Raw genomic sequence first — 19,815 nt, 5'->3', positions numbered from 1 at the left:
AAGGGCAGAGGGGGGGACAGAGAGAGGGGGGACCGTGAGAGGGGGGACCGTGAGAGGGTGGACCGTGAGTGGGGGGACCGAGGGGGGGGGGTTGCGGGAGGGGCAGAGGGAGGAGCAGTGAGAGGGGGGACAGAGAAGAGGTGACAGAGATGCGGGACAGAGTGGCGGGACAGAGAGGCGGGACAGAGAGGGGGGACAGAAAGTCGGGGACAGAGAGAGGAAAGACAGTGAGGGGGACAGAGGGGGGAACAGAGAAGGGGGACTGAGAGGGGGGACAGAGAGGGGGGTACAGAGAGAGGGGGACAGAGAGAGTGGGACAGAGACACGGGGACAGAGAGAGGGGGACAGAGAGTGGGGGACAGTGAGGAGGGGGACAGAGAGGAGGGGGGACAGAGAGGGGGGACAGTGAGAGGGGGACAGAGCGATGGGGTCAGAGAGGGGGGACAGAGAGAGGGGGACAGAGAGAGGGGACAGAGAGAGGGGGCACAGAGAGGGGGTACAGAGAGAGATGAGGGACATAGAGAGGGGGTCATAAAGGGCAGAGAGAGGGTTTCATGGAAGGGACAGAAAGAGGGGCAAAGAGAGAGGTGGGACAGAGGGGGGAATCAGAGAGAGGGCAGACATAGAGAGGGGGGACAGAGAGAGGGGGACAGAGAGGGGGGTACAGAGAGGGGGACAGAGAATGGTGGGACAGAGAGCGCGGGAACAGAGAGATGGCGACAGAAAGACGGGGGACAGAGAGAGGGGGTCATGGTGGGCAGGGAGAGGGGTAACAGAGTGAGGGTCACAGAGAGGGTGGGGACAGAGAGAGGGGCGCCGAGACGGGCACAGAGAGAAGGTCACAGAGAAAGTGGGGACAGAGAGAAGGGAACAGAGAGAAGGGGACAGAGAGAAGGGGACAAATGGGGGGCAAAGAAATGGGTAACAGAGCGAGTGGGGACAGAAAGAGGGGGGGACAGGGAGAGGTGGGACAGAGAGAGTTGGGACAGAGAGAGTGGGGACAGAGGGGGGCAGAGAGTGGGGGGACAGAGAGGGGGGGTCATGGGGGTCAGAGAGAGGGGGCACAGAGAGGGGCACAGAGAGAGGGGGCAGAGAAAGTGGGGAGAGAGAGAGGGGGGCAGAGACAGGGGGAGAGAGAGAGGGGCACAGAGAGAGAGGGACAGATGGGGTGAGAGACTTGGGTGACAGAGAGAGTGGGGACAGAGAGAGGGGGGACAGAGAGAGGGGGACAGAGAGAGGGGGTGCAGAGAGAGAAGGGACAGAGAGGGGGGCAGAGAGGGTAGGACAGAGAGAGGGGGACAGAGGGAGTGGGACAGAGAGGGTGGGGTCAAAAAGGGGGGATAGAGAGCGTGGGAACAGAGAGATTGGAACAGAGAGACGGTTTACAGACAGATGGGGTACAGAGAGACGGGATACAAAGAAACGGGGGGCAGAGGGGGGGGGCGAGGGGGGGGGCAGAGGAGGGGCAGAAAGGGGGGGCAGCAGAGAGAGGGTGACAGAGGGGGGGGGCAGATAGAGAGGTGGACAGAGAGAGTGGGAACAGAGAGAGTGGGGACAGCGAGAGAGGTGGACAGAGAGAGAGAGAGGTGGACAGAGAGAATGGGAGCCAAGAGAGTGGGTACAGAGAGAGGGGGACAGAGAGAGGGGACAGAGAGCATGGGAACAGAGAGATAGGACCAGAGAGACGGGGTACAGAGAGACGGGGGACTGAGGGAGGGGGACAGAGAGAGGTGGGCAGAGAGAGTGGGGACAGAGAGAAGGGGACAGAGAGAGGGGCGAACAGTGAGGAAGGGGAACACAGAGGGGAGGACAGAGAGAGGGTGGATGGGTGGCAGCGAGAAGGGGAACAGAGAGGGGGGCAGAGAGAGGGTGGATGGGTGGCAGCGAGAAGGGGAACAGAGAGGGGGGGCAGAGAAAGGCCGACAGAGAGAGGGGGACAGTGAGAGGTTGGTCAGAGAGAGGGGGTCAGAGAGAGGGGGACAGAGAGAGGGGGACAGAGAGAGGGGGGACAGAGCGAGGGGGACAGAGAAATGGGGACAGAGGGGGGGCATGGGGGGGACAGAGAGCATGGGAACAGAGAGATGGGAACAGAGGAGACGGGGTACAGAGAGACGGAGGCAGTGAGAGAGGTGGGCAGAGAGAGGGGGACAGAGAGAGCTTCACAGAGAGGGGGGGAAAGGGGGGGGACAGAGAGAGGAGGGACAGAGAGAGGGTCACAGAGAGGGGGGGACAGAGAGAGGGGGGATAGAGAGGGGGGGACAGATGGGGGGACAGGGGGAGGGGGGACATATAAAGTGGGGACAGAGAGAGGCGGACGGGGGGGGACAGAGAGAGGAGGGACAGAGAAAGGAGGGACAGAGAGAGGGGGGAAAGAGAGGGGGACAGAGAAAGGGGCAGAGAGCGCGGACACAGAAAGAGGGGGCACAGAGGGGGGGACAGAGAGAGCAGGGACAGAGAAAGGAGGGACAGAGAGAGAGGGGAAAGAGAGGGGGACAGAGAGGGGGCAGAGAGCACGGAGACAGAAAGAGGGGGCGGGGGGCAGAGAGAGGGGGATAGAGAGAGGGGGACAGAGAGCGCCGGGCAGAGATAGCGGGGCAGAGAGAGCGGCGACAGAGAGAGGAGGGACAGAGAGAGGAGGGACAGAGAGAGGAGGGACAGAGAGAGGAGGGACAGAGAGGTGGGGACAGAGAAGGGGACAGAGAGATGGGGGGCAGTGAGGGGAGGGACAGAGAGAGAAGTGAACAGTGAGAGGTGGACAGAGAGACTGGGGACAGTCATTGGGGGAACAGAGAGAGGGGGGACAGAGAGAGGAAGACAGAGAGAGTGGGGACAGAGAGAGGGGGACAGAGAGCGGGACACAGAGAGTCGGGGGACAGAGAACAGGAATAACGAGAGGGACAAAGAGAGGGGCCACAGACAGAGGGGCGACAGAGAACGGGGGAGGGACTGAGAGGGGGGGACAGGGGGAATAGTGAAAACGGACAGAGAGAAAGGAGAGGCAGAGATAGGGGGACAGAGAGAGGGGGGACGGTGTGAGGGGTGGGCAGAGAGGGGGTGGACGGGCGGACAGAGAGAGGGATGGTCAGAGACTGGGGACGGGGCGGCAGCGAGACGGGGGACAGAGAGAGGGGGGACAGAGAAAGGCCGACAGAGTAAGGGGGACAGTGAGAGGGAGGTCAGAGAGAGAGGGGTCAGAGAGAGATGGGCAGAGAGAGCTGGGTCAGAGAGGGGGGAACAGAGAGAGGGGGACAGAGAGTGGGGGACAGAGAGCGAAGGACAGAGAGTGGGGCGCGGAGAGGAGGGGACAGGGGGGGGAGGCAGAGAGAGGGGTGACAGAGAGAGGGGGCAGAGGGGGGGGGGGGGGGGGGGGGGGGGGGGGGGGGGGGGGGGGGGGGGGGGGGGGGGGGGGGGGGGGGGGGGGGGGGGGGGGGGGGGGGGGGGGGGGGAGGGGGGGGGGGGGGGGGGGGGGGGGGGGGGGGGGGGGGGGGGGGGGGGGGGGAGGGGGGGGGGGGGGGGGGGGGGGGGGGGGGGGGGGGGGGGGGGGGGGGGGGGGGGGGGGGGGGGGGGGGGGGGGGGGGGGGGGGGGGGGGGGGGGGGGGGGGGGGGGGGGGGGGGAACAGAAAGAGGGGGACAGAGAGAGAGGAACAGAGTTAGAGGGGAATATTGAAAGGGGGACAAGAGAGAGAGGAGGAGCAGAGATAGGGAGACAGAGAGAGGGGGGAGCAGAGCGAGGGGTGAACAGAGAGGGGGTGGATGGGCGGACAGAGAGAGGATGGTCAGAGACTAGGGACAGAGAGAGGGGGGCAGAGATAGTGGGACAGCGAGAGGGGGTCAGAGGGGGGGGGAAGAGAAAGGGGGACAGAGAGAGAGGACGAGCAGAGATAGGGGAACAGAGAGTGGAGGACATAGAGGAGGGGATAGAGAGGATGGGATAGAGAGGAGGGGAAAGAGAGGAGGGTGACAGAGAGAGAGGTGACAGAGAGAGGGGGGCAGAGAGAGGGGGGAAGAGAGAGGGGGAAAAAGAGAGGGGGCAGAGAGAGGAGGACAGAGAGAATGGGGCAGAGTGAGAAGGGCAGACAGAGGTGGACGGTGGGGGGGGAGAAAGCGAGGGGGACAGAGAGGGGGTGGACGGGCGGACAGAGGGAGGAATGGTCAGAAACTGGGGGACACAGAGAGGGGGGCAAAGAGAGTGGGACAGTGAGGGGTGGGGTGGGGGAGAGGAAAGGGGGACAGAGAGAGAGGAGGAGCAGAGGTAGGGGGACAGAGAGACGGGGATCAGAGTGAGGGGGTCAGAGAGAGGTGGTCAGAGAGTGAGGGACAGCGAGAGGGGGACAGCGAGAGGGGGGACAGAGTGAGCGGGACAGAGTGAGTTGGTCAGAGATAGGGGTCAGAGAGAGAGGGACAGAGAGAAGGGGACAGAGAGGTGTGGTCAGAGAGAGTGGGGGACAGAGAGGGGGGATCGAGAGAAAGGGACAGAGAGGTGTGGTCAGTATGAGTGGGGGACAGAGAGGGTGGACAGAGAGAAAGGGACAGAGAGCGACAGAGAGAGGGGGGACAGAGAGAGGGGGACAGACAGAGTGGGGACAGAGAGTGGGGAACAGAGAGAGGGGGAGAGAGAGAGGGGGAGAGAGAGAGGGGGGGAAAGGGGGGAGAGAGAGGGGGGAAGAGAGGGGGGAACAGAGAGAGGGGGGACAGAGAGGGGGGACAGTGAGGGGGGACGGGGGTGTCAGAGAGGGGGGAAAGAGAGGGGGGACAGAGAGATTGGGGACAGAGAGCTAGGGGACAGAGAGAGAGGGCACAGAGAGAGAACAGAGAGATGGGGACAGAGAGATGGGAACAGAGAGAGTGAGGGATAGAGAGAGAGTTGGGAGGATAGAGAGAGGGTGACAGAGAGAAGGGGGACAGACTTAGTGGGACAGAAAAAGGTGGACAGAGAGAGGGGGGCCGAGAGAGGGGGGACAGAGAGAGAGGGACAGAGAGACAGGGTACAGAGAGAGACGGGGACAGAGGGACAGGGCCAAAGACAGAGTGGGTCAGTGAGCGATGAACAGAGAGAGCTGAACAGAGAGAGAAGGGACAGAGAGAGTGGGCACAGAGAGAGGGGGTAGAGGGAGAGTGGGGACAGAGAGAGCGGGACAGAGAGAGTGGGGACAGAGAGATGGGGGACAGAGAAAAGGGTGACAGAGAGAGTGGGGACAGAGAGAGTGGGTACAGGGAGAGGGGACAGAGAGAGTGGGGACAGAGAGGGGATTAGAGAGAGAAGGGGAACAGAGAGAGGGCGGACAGAGAAAGGGGGACAGAAAGAGGGGGACAGAGAGAGGGGGGACAGAGAGAGGGGGGGACAGAGAGAGGGGGACAGAAAGAGGGGACAGAGAGAGTGGGGACAGAGAAAGGAGGGACAGAGAGAGTGGGGAAAGAGAGAGTGGGGACGGGGGGGACAGAGAGAGGGGGACATAAAGAGGGGAAAAGAGAGAGGGGAACAGAGAGAGGGGGGAACAGAGAGATGAGTGACAAAGACAGGAGATCATAGGGGGCAGAGAGAGAGTTTCAGGGAGGGGGCAGAGAGAGAGTCACAGAGAGAGGGCGGAGAGAGGGGGCACAGAGAGAGTTGGGCAGAGAGAGGGGGCAGAGAGAGAGGTGGACAGAGAGAGGGGGGTCAGAGAGAGTAGGGACAGAGAGAGAAGGGACAGAGAGAGGGGGACAATGAGAGGGGGACAGAGAGAGAGGGGACAGAGAGAGTGGGGACAGAGAGGGGGGGAGAGAGAGGGGGCAGAGAGAGGGGGCAGAGAGCGTGGGAACAGACAGAGGGCGGACCGAGAAAGGGGGACAGAAAGAGGGGGACAGAGAGAGGGGGAACAGAGAGAGGGGGACAGAAAGAGGGGGAAAGAGAGAGGGGAACAGAGAGAGGGGGGAACAGAGAGATGAGTGACAAAGACAGGGAGGTCATAGGGGGCAGAGAGAGGGTTTCAGGGAGGGGGCAGAGAGAGAGTCACAGAGAGAGGGGCGGAGAGAGGGGGCACAGAGAGAGTGGGCAGAGAGAGGGGGCAGAGAGAGGGAGGCAGAGAGAGGGGGGACAGAGTGAGACAGGGACAGAGAGAGGGGGCAGAGAGAGTGGGGGCAGAGAGAGAAGGGACAGAGAGAGGGGGACAGTGAGAGGGGGACAGAGAGAGGGGGGGCAGAGAGAGTGGGGACAGAGAGAGGGGGACAGAGAGAGAGGTGGACAGAGAGTGAGGTGGACAGAGACTTGGACAAAGAGAGTGGGGATAGAGAGAGGGGGGCAGAGGGAGACACGGACAGAGAGTGAGGGACAGATAGAGGGGAACAGAGGGGGAAAGAGAGAGGTGACAGAGCGACAGTGGGACCTGAAGGGTAGATAGAGCGAGGGGGCAGAGATCGGGTGGGACAGAGAGAGGGGTGACAGAGAGAGAGGGGACAGACTTAGGGAGACAGAGAGACGTGAGGACGGGGGGCAGAGAGGGGAGACAGAGAGGTGGGGACAGATAGAGTGGGAGACAGAGGGGGACAGGGAGAGGGCGGACAGAGATAGCAGGATAGAGAGAGGGGGACAGAGAGCGCAGGAACAGAGAGAGTGCGGACAGAGAGAGGGGGGCAGAGAGAGGGGACAGAAAGAGGGGACAGAAAGAGGGTGCAGAAAGAGGGGGCAGAAAGAGGGGACAGAAAGATGGGTCAGAGATGTGGGGCAGCCAGAGGGGCAGAGAGAGAGGCAGAGAGAGGGGATATAGAGAGGAGAGACAGAGAGGGGGACAGAGAAACGGGGGACAGAGAGCGCGGGAACAGAGAGATGGGGATAGAGAGACGGGGGACAGTGAGAGGGGTGCAGAGAGGGCGAAGAGAGAGGGGGGACAGAGAGAGATTGATAGAGAGAGGAGGAACAGAGAGGGGGACAGAGAGATGGTGGACATAGAGCGCGGGAACATAGAGATGGGGATATAGAAAGGGGGGAAGAGAGAGAGGGGGACAGAGAGCGAGGGACAGAGAGCGGGTGACAGAGTGAGGGGTGCCGAGAGAGGGGGGCAGAGAGAGGGGGAAATAGAGAGGGGGAAAGAGAGAGGGGGACAGAGAGGGGGGTCAGAGGAGGGGGCAGAGAGGAGGGGACAGAGGAGGGGAACAGAGAGCAGGGTGACAGAGAGGAGGGGGACAGAGAGAGGAAGACAGAGAGAGTGGGGACAGAGAGAGGAGGACAGAGAGCGGGAGACAGAGAGTCGGGCGACAGAGAACAGGAAGAGAGGGAGAGACAAAGAGAGGGGCGACAGACAGAGGGGCGACAGAGAGCGGTGGACAGAGAGGGTGGACGGGGGGAGTAGTGAAAAGGGACAGAGAGAAAGGAGGGGCAGAGAGGGGGAGAAAGAGAGAGGGGGACGGAGCGAGGGGTGGACAGAGAGGGGGTGGACGGGCGGACAGAGAGAGGGATAGTCAGAGACTGGGGGACGGGGCGGCAGTGAGAGGGGGGACAGAGAGAGGGGGGGCAGAGAGAGGGGGGCAGAGAGAGGGGGACAGAGAGAGAGGGGACAGAGAGAGACGGGTCAGAATGAGGGGGGCAGAGAGAGGGGGTCAGAGGGAGGGGGTCAGAGAGAGGAGGACAGAAAGTGGGGACAGAGAGAGGTGGGACAGAGAGGAGGGGACAGAGAGGAGCTGACAGAGAGAGGGGTGACACAGAGAGAGGGCAGAGAGAGGCGAACAGAAAGAGGGGGACAGAGAGAGGGGAACAGAGAGAGGGGAATATATAAAGGGGGACAGAGAGAGAGGAGGAGCAGAGATAGGGAGACAAAGAGAGGGGAACAGAGAGAGAGAGAGAGACAGAGAGAGGGACAGAGAGAGGGGCGACAGAAAGAGGGGCGACAGCGAGGGGGGACAGAGAGCGGAAAACAGAGAGCGGGGGACAGAGAGCGGGGACAGAGAGAGGAGGGGACAGAGAGAGGAGGAGAGAGAGAGCTGGAATAGAGAGACGGACAAAGAGAGGGGCGACCGAAAGAGGGGAGACAGAGAGGGGGGACAGAGAGCGGGAGACAGAGAGAGATGGACAGAGAGAGCAGGAATAGTGAGAGGGGACAGAGAGAGGGGCGATAGAGAGAGGGGAACTGGGGGGACACAGAGAGAAGCTACAGAGATAGGGGGACAGAGGGGGTGGTACAGTGGGGGGAGTGCGGGGGGGACCGAGAGGGGGTACAGAGAGTGGGGGACAGAGAGAGGGGGTACAGAGAGGTGGACTGTGGGAGGGGGGACAGAGAGGGGGTACAGAGAGAAAGGAAAAAGATGGGGACAGAGATGGGGGACAGAGGTGAGAGAGAGGTGCGCGGGGGGGGGCAGAGGTACGGGGCAGAGAGAGGGGGGAGTTTGAAAGGTGGACAGAAGGGGGACAAGGGAGACAGGGAAAGAGAGTGGGGGACGGAGAGAGTGGGGACAGAGAGGGGGACAGGGAGGGGGGACAGAGAGGGGGTACAGAGAGAAAGGAAAAAGATGGGGACAGAGATGGGGGACAGAGAGACGGCTGACAGAGAAAGGGGGTCATAGGGAGCTAAGAGGGGTGTTCAGGGAGAGCGGGGACAGAAAGAGGGGGTCAGAGAGAGGGGGGTCAGAGAGAGGGGGGTCAGCGAGTGGGGGGTCAGAGAGAGGGGGGTCAGAAAGAGAGGGGACAGAGAGAGGGGGGACAGAAAGAGGGGGCAGGGGCAGAGAGCAGGGGACAGAGGGGGGAGAGACAGAGGGGTGACAGAGAGTGGGGTACAGAGAGAGCGGGAACAGAGAGAAGAGACAGAGAGAAAGGGACAGAGAGAGGGACACAGAGAGGGGTGACAGAGAGGGGGGGACAGAGGCAGGGGGATAGAGAGAGGGGATAAGGAGAGTGGGACACGGAGAGGAGGAAAGAGAGAGGGGGGCAGAGAGGGGGGACAGTGAGAGAGGGCGGACAGAGAGAGTCGGGACCCAGAGAAGGGGCTGAGTGAGGGGGAAAGAGAGAGAGGGACAGAGAAAGAGCGTGGACAGAGAGAGGGTGGGAAGAGAGGGGGACAGAAAGAGGGGAACAGAAAGAGGAGGGGGTAGCAGAGGCTGGGGACAGACAGGGGGACAGAGAGAGAGGGGGACAGAGAGAGAGTGGGGACAGGGAGAGAGGGGGACAGAGAGAGAGAGGGGGACAGAGATAGAGGGGGACAGAGAGAGGGGGGACAGAGAGAGGGGCAGAGAGAGTGGGGTCAGAGAGAGGGGGACAGAGTTAGAGGGGGGACAGAGAGAGAGGGGGACAGAGAGAGAGGGGGAGAGAGAGAGTGGGGACAGAGAAAGAGGGACAGAGAGAGAGGGGGACAGAGAGAGAGGGGGACAGAGAGAGGGGGGCAGAGAGAGTGGGGTCAGAGAGAGTGGGACAGAGAGAGAAGGGGGACAGAGAGAGAGGGGGACAGAGAGAGAGGGGGACAGAGAGAGGGGGGACAGAGAGAGAGGGGGACAGAGAGAGAAGGGGACAGAGAGAGTGGGGTCAGAGAAAGGGGGGACAGAGAGAGAGGTGGACAGAAAGAGGGTGACTGGGGCAGAGAGAAGGGGACAGAGGGGGCAGACAGAGGACGGACAGTGAGTGGCGTACAGAGAGAGCGGGAACAGAGAGAAGGGAACAGAGAAAGGGACAGTGAGGGAGACGCAGAGAGAGTGACAGAGAGAGGTGTGACAGAGAGTGGGGTTAAAGACAGGGGGATTGAGAGAGGGGACAAAGAGAGTGGGAAACAGAGGGGAGGAAAGAGAGGGGGGCAGAGAGAGGGGGGCAGAAAGAGGGGGACAGAGAGGGGGAAAGAACGGGGGACAGAGAAAGGGGGACAGAGAGATGGGGACAGAGAGAGGGGAACAGAAAGAGGGGGATGTGCTGATGGGGGGGACAGAGGGTGTGTACAGAGAGGGGGGACAGAGAGGGAGATTGAGATGGGGACAGAGAGACGGGGAGGGAGAGACGGGGGACAGAGAGACGGGGACAGAGAAAGGGGGTCATGGGAGCAGAGAGAGTGAGGGACAGCGGGGGGGACAGAGAGGGGTGGGCAGGGGGGCGGGGGGCAAACAGGGGAGACAGAAAGAGGGGAACAGAAAGAGGAGGGACGGGGACAGAGGGGGGAACAGATGGTGGGTACAGAGAGACGGTGGACAACGATACGGGGGACAGAGAGACGGGGGTCACAGGGAGCAGAGTGAGTGGGCAGAGAGTGAGGGACAGCGAGGGGGGACAGAGAGAAGGGGGACAGAAAGAGTGGTGGAATGTGAGAGGGGGGCAGAGAGAGGGTGTACAGAAAGAGGGGAACAGAAAGAGGACGGGGCAACAGAGGCTGGGGAAAGAGAGGGGGGGCCAGAGAGAGGGGAGACAGAGAGAGGGGAACAGAGAGAGGAAGACTGGGGGTCAGGGGGGACAGAGGGGGGAATAGAGAGGGGACAGAGAGAGGGGGACAGAGAGAGGGGGAACAGAAAGGGGGGACAGAAAGACTAGGCAGAGAGGTGGGACAGAGAGATGCGCAGAGAGAGGGGCAGAGAGAGGGGCAGAGAGAGGGAGACAGAGAGTGGAGGGCAGAGAGAGAAGGGACAGAGGGAGAAAGGACAGAGAGAGAAGGGACAGAGAGGTGGGACAGAGAGAGAAGGGACAGAGAGAGGAGGAGAGAGAGAGCAGGAATAGAGAGAGGGACAAATAGAGGGGCGACAGAAAGAGGGGTGACAGAGAGGGGGGACAAAGAGCGGGGACAGAGAGAGGGTGGACAGAGAGAGGTGGGACAGAGCGAGGGGGGCAGAGAGACGGGGGACAGAGAAAGGGGGTCATGGGGAGCAGAGAGATTGAGCACAGAATGAGGGACAGCGAGGGGGACAGAGAGAGGGAGCATAGATGGGGGACGGGGGACAGAAAGAGGGGAACAGAAAGAGGAGGGACGGAGGACAGAGGGGTGGAACAGACGGTGAGTGCAGAGAGAAGGGGACAGAGAGGGTGGGGACAGAGATGGGGACAGAGAGACAGGGGAAAGAGAGACGGGAGGCAGAGAGACGGGGGTCATGGGGAGCAGAGAGAGTGGGCAGAGAGTGAGGGAGAATGGGGGGACAGAGAGAGGAGGACAGAGAGAGGGGGGACAGAGAGAAGGGGGACAGAGAGAAGGGGGACAGAGAGAAGTGGGCAAGGGGTGCAGAGAGGGGTGCACAGAGCAAGGGGGAAACAGAGTGGGGGGACACCGAGAAGGGGAAAGAGAGAGGGGGGCAGAGAGAGTGGGGACAGAGAGAAGGGGCACAGAGAGAATGGGGACAGAGAGAAGGGGGTAAGGGGTGCAGAGAGGGGGGCACAGAGCAAGGGGGGACACAGAGTGGGGGGACACCGAGAGGGGGATACCGAGAGGGGGAAAGAGAGAGGCGGGCAGAGAGAGGGGGACAGTGAGAGGGGGGCAGAGAGAGGGGGGACAGATAGAGAGCGTGGACAGAGAGAGGGAGGACAGAGACGGGGGCAGAAAGAGAGGAACAGAAAGAGGCGGGACGGGCGGGACAGAGAGAGCGTGACAGAGAGATGGGGACAGAGAGGGAGGGCGGAGAAAGAGGGCGGAGAGAGAGATGCGGACAGAGTGGGGGGCAGAAAGAGAGGAATAGAAAGGGGGGACAGAGGGGGGACAGAGAGCGGGGCACAAAGTGGGTCAACAGTGTGGGGGACAGAGGGGGGTAGAGAGAAAGGGGGACAGAGAGGAGGGACAGAGAGAGACTGGGATAGAGAGTGGGGTACAGAGAGAGTGGGGACACAGAGAGGGAGGTCAGAAAGATGGCGACAGAGATAAAGGGACAGAGATGGGGACAGAGAGACGGGGACAGAGAGTGTGGGTCATAGGGGTTCTGGAAGAGGGAGGACACAGAGAGGGGGGAACAGAGAGGAATTCGGGACAGCGAGGAGGGGGGCAGAGAGCAAAGGGACAGACTGAGGGGGCGACAGAGCGAGGAGGTGACAGAGCGAAAGGGGGACAGAGCGAGGGGGAGACTGAGAGTCAGGGGACAGGGAGGGTGGGACAGAGAGAGGGGCAGAGAGGTTGGGCAGAGAGAGGGGGGACAGAGAGAGGGTGACAGAGAGTGGGGGACAGAGAGAGGGGGACAGAGAGAGGGGGGACAGAAAGAGGGGGAGACAGAGAGAGGGGCGGGACAGAGAGGGGGGGACAGAGAGAGGGTGACAGAGAGTGGGGGACAGAGAGAGGGGGACAGAGAGAGGGGGGACAGAAAGAGGGGGAGACAGAGAGAGGGGCAGGAGAGAGAGGGGACAGAGAGAGCGGGACAGAGAGAGAGGGGACAGAGAGGGGGGACAGAGAGGGGGCAGAGAGGAGGGGACAGAGAGAGGGGCAGGAGAGAGAGGGGGGGACAGAAGGGGGGAAGAGAGAGGGGGACGGGGGTACAGGGAGAGAGTGACAGAGAGAGGGGGAGTCAAAGATTGCGGACAGAGAGAGGGGACAGAGGGGGGTGGGGAATAAGAGGGAGGTGGCAAAGAGAGGCAGGTCAGAGAGAGGGGATCAGAGAAAGGGAGACTGGATGGACAGAGGGGGACAGAAAGAGGGGGCCAAAGAGAGGGAGACAGAGAGAGAGGGGGACAGAGAGAAGGGGAGAGAGAGGGGGGACAGATAGAGGGGGTAACAGAGAGGAAGGGGGACAGAGAGGAGGGGAGCAGAGAGCAGGGCGACAGAGCAAGGGGGGACAGAGTGAGAGGGGGCAGAGAGGGGTGAAAAGAGATAGTGGGGGACAGAGAGGGAGGGAAAAGTGGGGCGTGGGGGAGAGAGATGGGGGCAGAGAAAGGGGGACAGAAAGGGGCAGAGATAGGGGAGAGAAAGTGGGGGAGTGAGATTGGGGGAGAGAGTGGGGAGCAATTGAGAGAGAGAGAGGGAGAGTGAGAGGGTGAGAGACGGACGGGGAGAAAGAGGGTGGAGAGCGGGGGAAAAAGGGGGAGAGAGAAAGAGGGAGAGGGAGATAGAGGAGTGAGATGGCGGTGAGTGTGGGGGAAGTTATTGGGGAGAGATTGGGGAAAGACGGCGGGGAGAGAGGGGAGAGTAAGAGGGGAGAGAGGGAGGGAGTGACAGAGGGTGGGTAAGAGAGGGGAGAGATTTAGGTGACAGAGTGGGGAGAGAGTTAGTGAAGAGAGAGAGGGGAGAAAGAGATTGAGGTGTAGAGAGAGGGATTGAGCGGGATTGAGAGAGAGGGTAGAGAGAGGGAGTGATGGAGGACTTTAGAGAGAGGGGGAGAGAGAGGTGGAGAGAGGGGGAGAGAGAGAGGGGAGTGAGTGAGAGAGAGAGGGGAGTGAGTGGGGGTGAGACAGGGGAGTGAGTGGGGGTGAGAGAGGGGAGAGTGAGAGGGAGGGAGAGAGGGAGAAATGGAGGGAGTGAGAGACGGAGGGAGAGTGAGGTGACAGAGTAAGGGGAGGGAGCTCGTGAAGCAAGAGAGATGGAGAGAAAGGGGTAGAGAGAGGAGGTGAGAAAGAGAGGGTAGGGAAAGGGGAGAGATAGAAAAATGTGAGAGAGCGGGTGAGATGGGGGACAGAGGGGGCGAGACAGAGGGTGTGAAAGAGGGGGACAAGAGAGAGTGGGCGAGTGAGGGGGATCGAGAGAGGGTGCAGAGAGAGGGGGTGAGAGAGAGAGGTGAGAGAGAGGGGGAGAGAGGAGGTAGAGAGGGGGAGAGAGTGTTTGGGAGAGTGGGGGATAGAGAGGTTGGCGTTACGGGAGAGAGAGGGGGGAGGGAGATGGGTGAGACAGAGGGTGCGAGAGAGAGGGTGTAAGAGAGTGGGTGAGAGAGGGGGAGAGAGTGGGGTTGAGAGAGAGAGCACGCGAGAGTGGGTCGAGGGAGAAGGGTGAGAGAGAGGGGGTGAGAGAGAAGGGGAGAGAGGGTGAGAGAGAGGGGGTGAGAGAGAGGGGGTGAGAGAGAGGGGATGAGAGAGAGGGGTAAGAGAGAAAGGGGTGAGAGAGAGGGGGTGAGAGAGAGGGGTCGGGGGAATTGTGAGGGTTGGGGAGAGAGAGGGGGCAGAAAAAGGGGGGAGAGAATTGGGAGAGAAAGATGGTGAGTGAGATTGGGGGATAGAGTGGGGAGAGAGTGGGAGGGAGGGAGGGGGAGAGTGAGTGGGTGAGAGATGGAGGAGAAGAGAGAGGAGAGAGAGGGGAAAGAGAGAGAGGGGAGAAAGCTGGGGATGAGAGTGGGGGAGGAGAGTGTGGGAGAGAGTGGGAAAAGACAGTGTTGGAGAGAGGAGAGAGTCAGAGGGGGAGAGAGGGAGGAAGTGAGAGAGGGTGAATGAGATTTAAGTGACAGAGTGGGGACAGAGTTAGTGAACAGAGAGGGGGGAGAGAGATTGAGGGGTACAGAGAGGGGGTGAGAGGGATTGTGAGAGAGGGGTAAGAAAGGATCGTTAGAGAGAGGGGGAGAGGGAGGGGGGAGAGTGGGGGGAGAGAGAGGGGAGAGTGGGGGACAGAGACGATAATGAGTGATAGGGTGAGAGATGGAAGGAGGGAGAGTGGGAGGGAGTGAGAGAGGGAGGGAGAGTGAGGTGACAGAGTGAAAAGAGAGAGAGAAAGAGGGCAGCGTGAGGGGTAGAGAGAGAGGGGCTAGAGAGGGAGGGTGAAAGAGGGGAGGAGAGGAGGCAAGGGAGGGGGGGAGAGAGGAAGAGAGAGAGAGAGGCGAGAGAGAAAGGAGGCAAGTGGGAGAGAGAGGGAGGGGGAGAGAGGGGGTGTGGGGAGAGTGGGTGGAGATAGATAGAGAATCGTGGGGAGAGACGGGGTAGAGAGAGAGACAGGCAATAGAGAGAGAGGGAGTAGAGAGAGGGGGCAGAGAGTGGAGGGATAAAGAGGGGGAGAGTGAGAGGGGAGAGTGAGGGGGATAGTGAGGGGGAGAGTGAGGGGGGGAGAGTGATGGGGAGAGAGAGAGGTAGAGAGAGGGAGAGAGGGGGGTTGATAGAGCGGGGTGGGAGAGCGGGGTGAGCGAGTGGGGGTGAGGGAGCCGGTATAGAGAGTATAGGGAGAGAGAGAGGGGGGAGAGGGGGAGAGATGGTGGAGGGTGAGAGAGCGGGGGTGAGGGAGCGGGGATAGAGAGTGTGGGGAGAGAGAGAGGGGGAGAGGGGGAGAAAGGGTGGAGACAGTGGGGTGGAGAGAGTGGGGTCTAGAGAGAGGGGAGAGAGAAGGGGAGAGAGAGGGTGGGAGAGAGGGGGAGAGAGAAGTGAGAGAGAGAGACGGTAGAGAGACAGGAGGGGGGAGAGAGAGAGAGGGAGGGAGAGGGAGACAGAGGAGGACAGAATGGGGGTGAGGGAGGGGGGAGAAAGAGCTGGAAGAGAGAGGGAGAGGGGGAGGGAGAGGGGGGGAGAGAGGTGGAGAGAGAGGGGGAGAGGGGTGAAGGGGGGGAGAGGGGGTAAAGAGGGGGAGAGAGAGGGGTAGAGAGGGGGGAAGAAAGGGGGAGAGGGGGTGAAAGAGGGGGGAGGGGGGGAGAGAGGTGGAGAGAGCGGGGAGAGAGGGGGGAGAGATGGGGAGAGGGGGGTAGAGACGGGGGAGAGAGAGGAGAGTGAGTGGGGAGAGAGTGGCGAGAGAGTAGGGATCTAGAAAGGGGGCGAGGGAGGAAATTATGGAGAGAGAGATGGGGAGAGAGTCGGGAAGAGACGGGAAGAGAGGTGGGGAGAAAGAGGCAGGGAGAGAGAGGTGGGGAGAGAGAGACGGAAGAGAGACGGGGAGGGGGAGAGAGGGGGCGAGAGGAGGGGAGAAAATGGGCAGAGACAGAGGGGAAGGTAGTGGGCGTGGGATGGGGAGAGACAGAGGGGATGTGGTGAGAGGGGGAGAGGGGGGGAGAGAGGGGGAGAGAGATGGATTGAGAGTGATGTGGAGAGAGAGATGGGTGGAGAGAGAGGGTGAGGGAGAGGAGGCGAGGGAGAGTGGATGAGGGTGATGGGCAACAGAGATGAGGCAAGAGAGGTCAAGAGAGGGGTCGAGAGAGGGGTCGAGAGAGGGGGAGAGAGAGGAGGAGAGAGCGAGAGAGGGAGAGAGTGGGAGAGAGAGGGGGGAGAGAGAGGGGAGAAAGAGGGGGAGAGTGTGGGGAATAGAGAGAGGGAGGGGAGAGAGTTTGGTAGAGGGGAGAGAGGGGGCAGAAAGAGGGGAGAGAGGGGAGAATGTGGGAGTAGAGAGAGGGTGAGAGAGAGAGGCAAGTGAGAGGAGGCTAGGGGGGAGAGAAAGGGGAGAGAAGGGGTGAGAAAGGGGGAGAGAAAGAAGGAGAGAGAGTTTGGGGAAAGAGAGGAGGGGAGAGGGGGAGAGAGAGAGGGGGAGAGAGAGTGAGTGCAGAGAGAGTGCAGGCAGAGAGAGTGGGGGGAAAGTGACAATGGGAGAGAGAGAGAGTGTGGGGAGAGTGGGGAGACCGTGTGTTTAGACAGAGTGTGGGGACAGAGTGGGGACAGAGTGGGGGAGAGAGATTGGGGGAGGGAGAGTGTTAGGGAAGGGAGGGAGAAAGAGGGAGCAAGTTAGGTGACAGAGAGGGGGAGGGAGTTAGTGAAGAGAGAGGGGAGAGAGAGAGGGTAGAGAGGGTGGTGAGAGAAAGGTGTAGAGAGAGGGGTTGAGAGAGAGACGGTAGAGAGAGAGGGAGAGCAAGGGGGAGAGAGAGGGGGAGAGAGGGGGGCAAGAGAGAGTGGGAGTGAGGAGGGGAGAGATGGTGAGAGAGAGGGCGAGAGAGGGGTGTGGAGAGAGGGTGGAGTGAGAACGAGTCATGGAGAGAAGGGAGGAGAGAGAGGAGGTAGACCGAGGTAGAGACTAGGGAAGAGAGATAGGGAGAGGGGAGGGGGAAGAGTGAGGGGGAGAGAGGGGAGAAAGAGAAGGGGTGGAAGGAGGGAAGTGGAGAGGGGGAGTGTGGGTGTGAGTGAGGGGAGAGAGAGAGTGAGAGGTAGAGAGGGGGTGAGAGAGAGAGGTGTAGAGAGAGGGGTTGAGAAAGAGACGGTAGGGAGAGAGAGTGGGAGAGAAGAGGGGAAAGATGGTGAGAGAGCGGGCGAGAGAGGGGTGAGGAGAGAGCGGGGAGTGAGAGAGAGAGTCGTGGAGAGAGGGGGAAGAGAGAGGAGGTAGAGCAAGATAGATACTGAGGAAGAGAGATAGGGAGAGGGGAGAGGAGGGAGAGAGAGGAGGAGAGAGGGTGAAGAGAGAGGGGGAGAGAGGCGGAGAAAGAGAGGGGGTGGAGGGAAGGAAGTGGAGAGGGGGAGTGTAGGTGTGAGAGGGGGGAGAGAGAGGGGAGTGAGTGGGGGAAATAGAGGATCGTGAGTGACAGGGTGGGAGAGAGGGAGGAAGAGAGGGAGGGAGTGAGAGAGGGAGGCAGAGTGAGGTGGCAGAGTGAGGGGAGAGAGAGAAGACAGAGAGAGGTGGAGAGAGAGAGGGGCAAGAGAGGGAGGGTGAAAGAAGGGATGGAGATGAGGCAAGGGAGAAGGGGCAAGGGAGGAGGGAAAGAGAGTCAAAGAGAGAGGGGGAGAGAGACAGGCGACAGAGAGGAGGCAAGGGAGGGGGAGAGAGAGGGGAGGGGGGGAGAGAGAGATGGGGAGATAGAGAGGCAGTAGAGAGTGAGAGGGGAAGAGACGGGCAGAGAGCGGACGAGAAAGAGGGGGAAGAGAAATGGGGAGAGTGAGGGGGAGAGTGAGGGGTGTGAGAGAGCGGAGGTGAGAGAGCAGGGGAGAGTGAGGGGGTGAGAGAGCAGGGGAGAGTGAGGGGGTGAGAGAGAGAGGCGGAGAGAGTGGGGGAGAGAGGGGGGAGACAGACTGGGAGAAAGGGGGGAGGGAGGGGGGGATAGAGTGGGAGAGGGGGCAGAGAATGGGATGAGAAAGAGGGGGAGAGAGTGAGGGGAAGAGAGTGAGAGGGAGAGAGGGATGGGGAGAGAGGGATGGGGAGAGAGGGATGGGGAGAGAGGGATGGGGAGAGAGATTGGGAGAGAGGTGGGGAGAGAGATGGGGAGATAGATGGGGAGAAAGATGGGGAGAGAGATGGGGAGAGAGTTGGGGAGAGAGTGGGGAGAGAGTGGGGAAAGAGAATGGGGAGAGAGAGTGGGGAGTGAAAGTGGGGGGAGAAAGTGGGGGGAGAGAACTTGTGGAGAGAGAGTGGGGGAGAGTGTGGCCGGTGAGAGTGGGGGGCAGAGAGTGGGGAGGGAGAGGGTTAGGGAGGGAGTGAGAGAGAGAGAGAGAGGGGAGACAGTTAGGCGACAGGGCGTGGGAGAGAGTTCGTGAAGAGAAAGAGAGAGGGAGAGAAAGTGAGGGCTAGAGAGACGGGGTGAGAGAGACAGTATAGAGAGATAGGGAAAGAGGCGGTGAGAGAAGGAGAGGGGGAGAAAGGGGTAGAAAGGGGGACAGAGGGGGAGAGCGATGGGGAGATTGAAGGGGAGAGAGAAGAGAGAGAGAGGGTAGAGGGAGAGAAGTAAAGAGACGGGGGAGTGTGTGTTTGAGAAAGGGGAGAGAGAGGGGGCATTGAGTGGGGGAGAGGAACGATAGTGAATGACAGGGTGAGAGAGGGAGGAAGGGAGAGAGGGAATGAGTGAGAGAGAGAAGGAAAGTGAGGTGACAGAGTGAGGTGAGAGAGGGGGCAGAGAGGGTCAGAGAGAGAGGCGAAAGAGAGGAGAGAGAGGAGGCAAGAGAGAAGGGGAGTGAGGGAAGAGAGAGGTGGAGAGAGAGGGAGAGGGGGAGACAGAGGGGGGAAAGAGAATGGGGAGAGAGAGGGGGAATTGTGCAGGAGATAGGGGCAGAGAGCGGGGGAGGAAGAGGGGGAGAGAGAGGTGGAGAGTTGGTGGGAGAGTGAGGGGGAGAGTGAGGGGGCTGAAAGAGAAAGAGGGAGAGAGTGGGGAGAGAGAGGGGGAGACAGACTGGGAGAAAGAGGGGGAGAGAGGGGGGAGATAGAGTGGGAGAGGGGGCAGAGGACGGGGCGAGAAAGAGGGGGAGAGAGTGAGGGGGAGAGAGAGGGGAAGAGAGAGGGGGAGAGAGAGGGGGAGAGAGAGAGGGGGAGAGAGTGAGGGAGAGAGAGAGGTGACAGAGAGAGGAGGAGAAAGAGAGGGGGAGAGAGAGGGGTGCAGTGAGAGTGGGAGAGAGAGAGAGGGGAGAGAGAGAGGGGAGAGAGAGGGGGACAGAGAGGGGGGAATGAGAGGGGGGAGAGAGAGGGGGAGAGAGAGAGGGGGAGAGAGAGGGGGGAGAGGGGGGAGACGGGGGAGTGAGAGGGGAGGCTGAGGAAGGGGGCGACGGTGTGGGGAAAGAGGGGGAAAGAAAGGGTGTGAGGGAAAGAGAGCGGGAAGAGAGAGAGGGAGAGCGGGGGGTCAAGTGAGGGGGTCCAGTGAGGGGGTTTGATTGAGGGGGTTTGAATGAGGGGGTTCAAGAGGGGGAGAGAGAGGATGAGAAAGAGGAAGAGAGAGAGGAGGAGAGAGACGGGGAGAGAGGGGGAGAGTGGAGTGAGAGAGGGGGGAGGGGGAGAGAGGGGGAGAGAGGGGGGAGAGAGAGGGGAGAGAGAAGGGGAGAGTAGGGTAGATTGGGGGAGAGAGTCGGGTAGAGGAGGGAGAGAATGGAAGAGAGGGGAGAGTGGGGGAGAGAGGCCGGAGAGACGCGGGAGAGGGAGGGTACAGACAATGGGATGTCGAGAGAGTGGTTCGAGTGAGGGGGGCCAAGTGAGAAGGGGTTGAGTGAGGGGTTCGAGTGAAGGGCTCGAGTGAGGGGGGTCGATTGAGGGGGGTCGAGTGAGGGAACTGAGAGAGGGGGTCAAGAGGGGGGTTTGAGAGAGTGGGAAAGAGGGGAAGAGAGGGGATCAAGAGAGGGGGAAGAGAGGGGGGAGAGAGGGGATCAAATGAGAGAGAGGTGGAGGGCGGGGGAGA

The sequence above is a fragment of the Chiloscyllium punctatum genome, chromosome 7 (genome assembly GCF_047496795.1).
Source record: "Chiloscyllium punctatum isolate Juve2018m chromosome 7, sChiPun1.3, whole genome shotgun sequence".
NCBI classification, from domain to species: domain Eukaryota; kingdom Metazoa; phylum Chordata; class Chondrichthyes; order Orectolobiformes; family Hemiscylliidae; genus Chiloscyllium; species Chiloscyllium punctatum.
The sequence above is the reverse complement of the archived record's forward strand: the minus strand, read 5'-3'. Positions refer to the sequence as shown.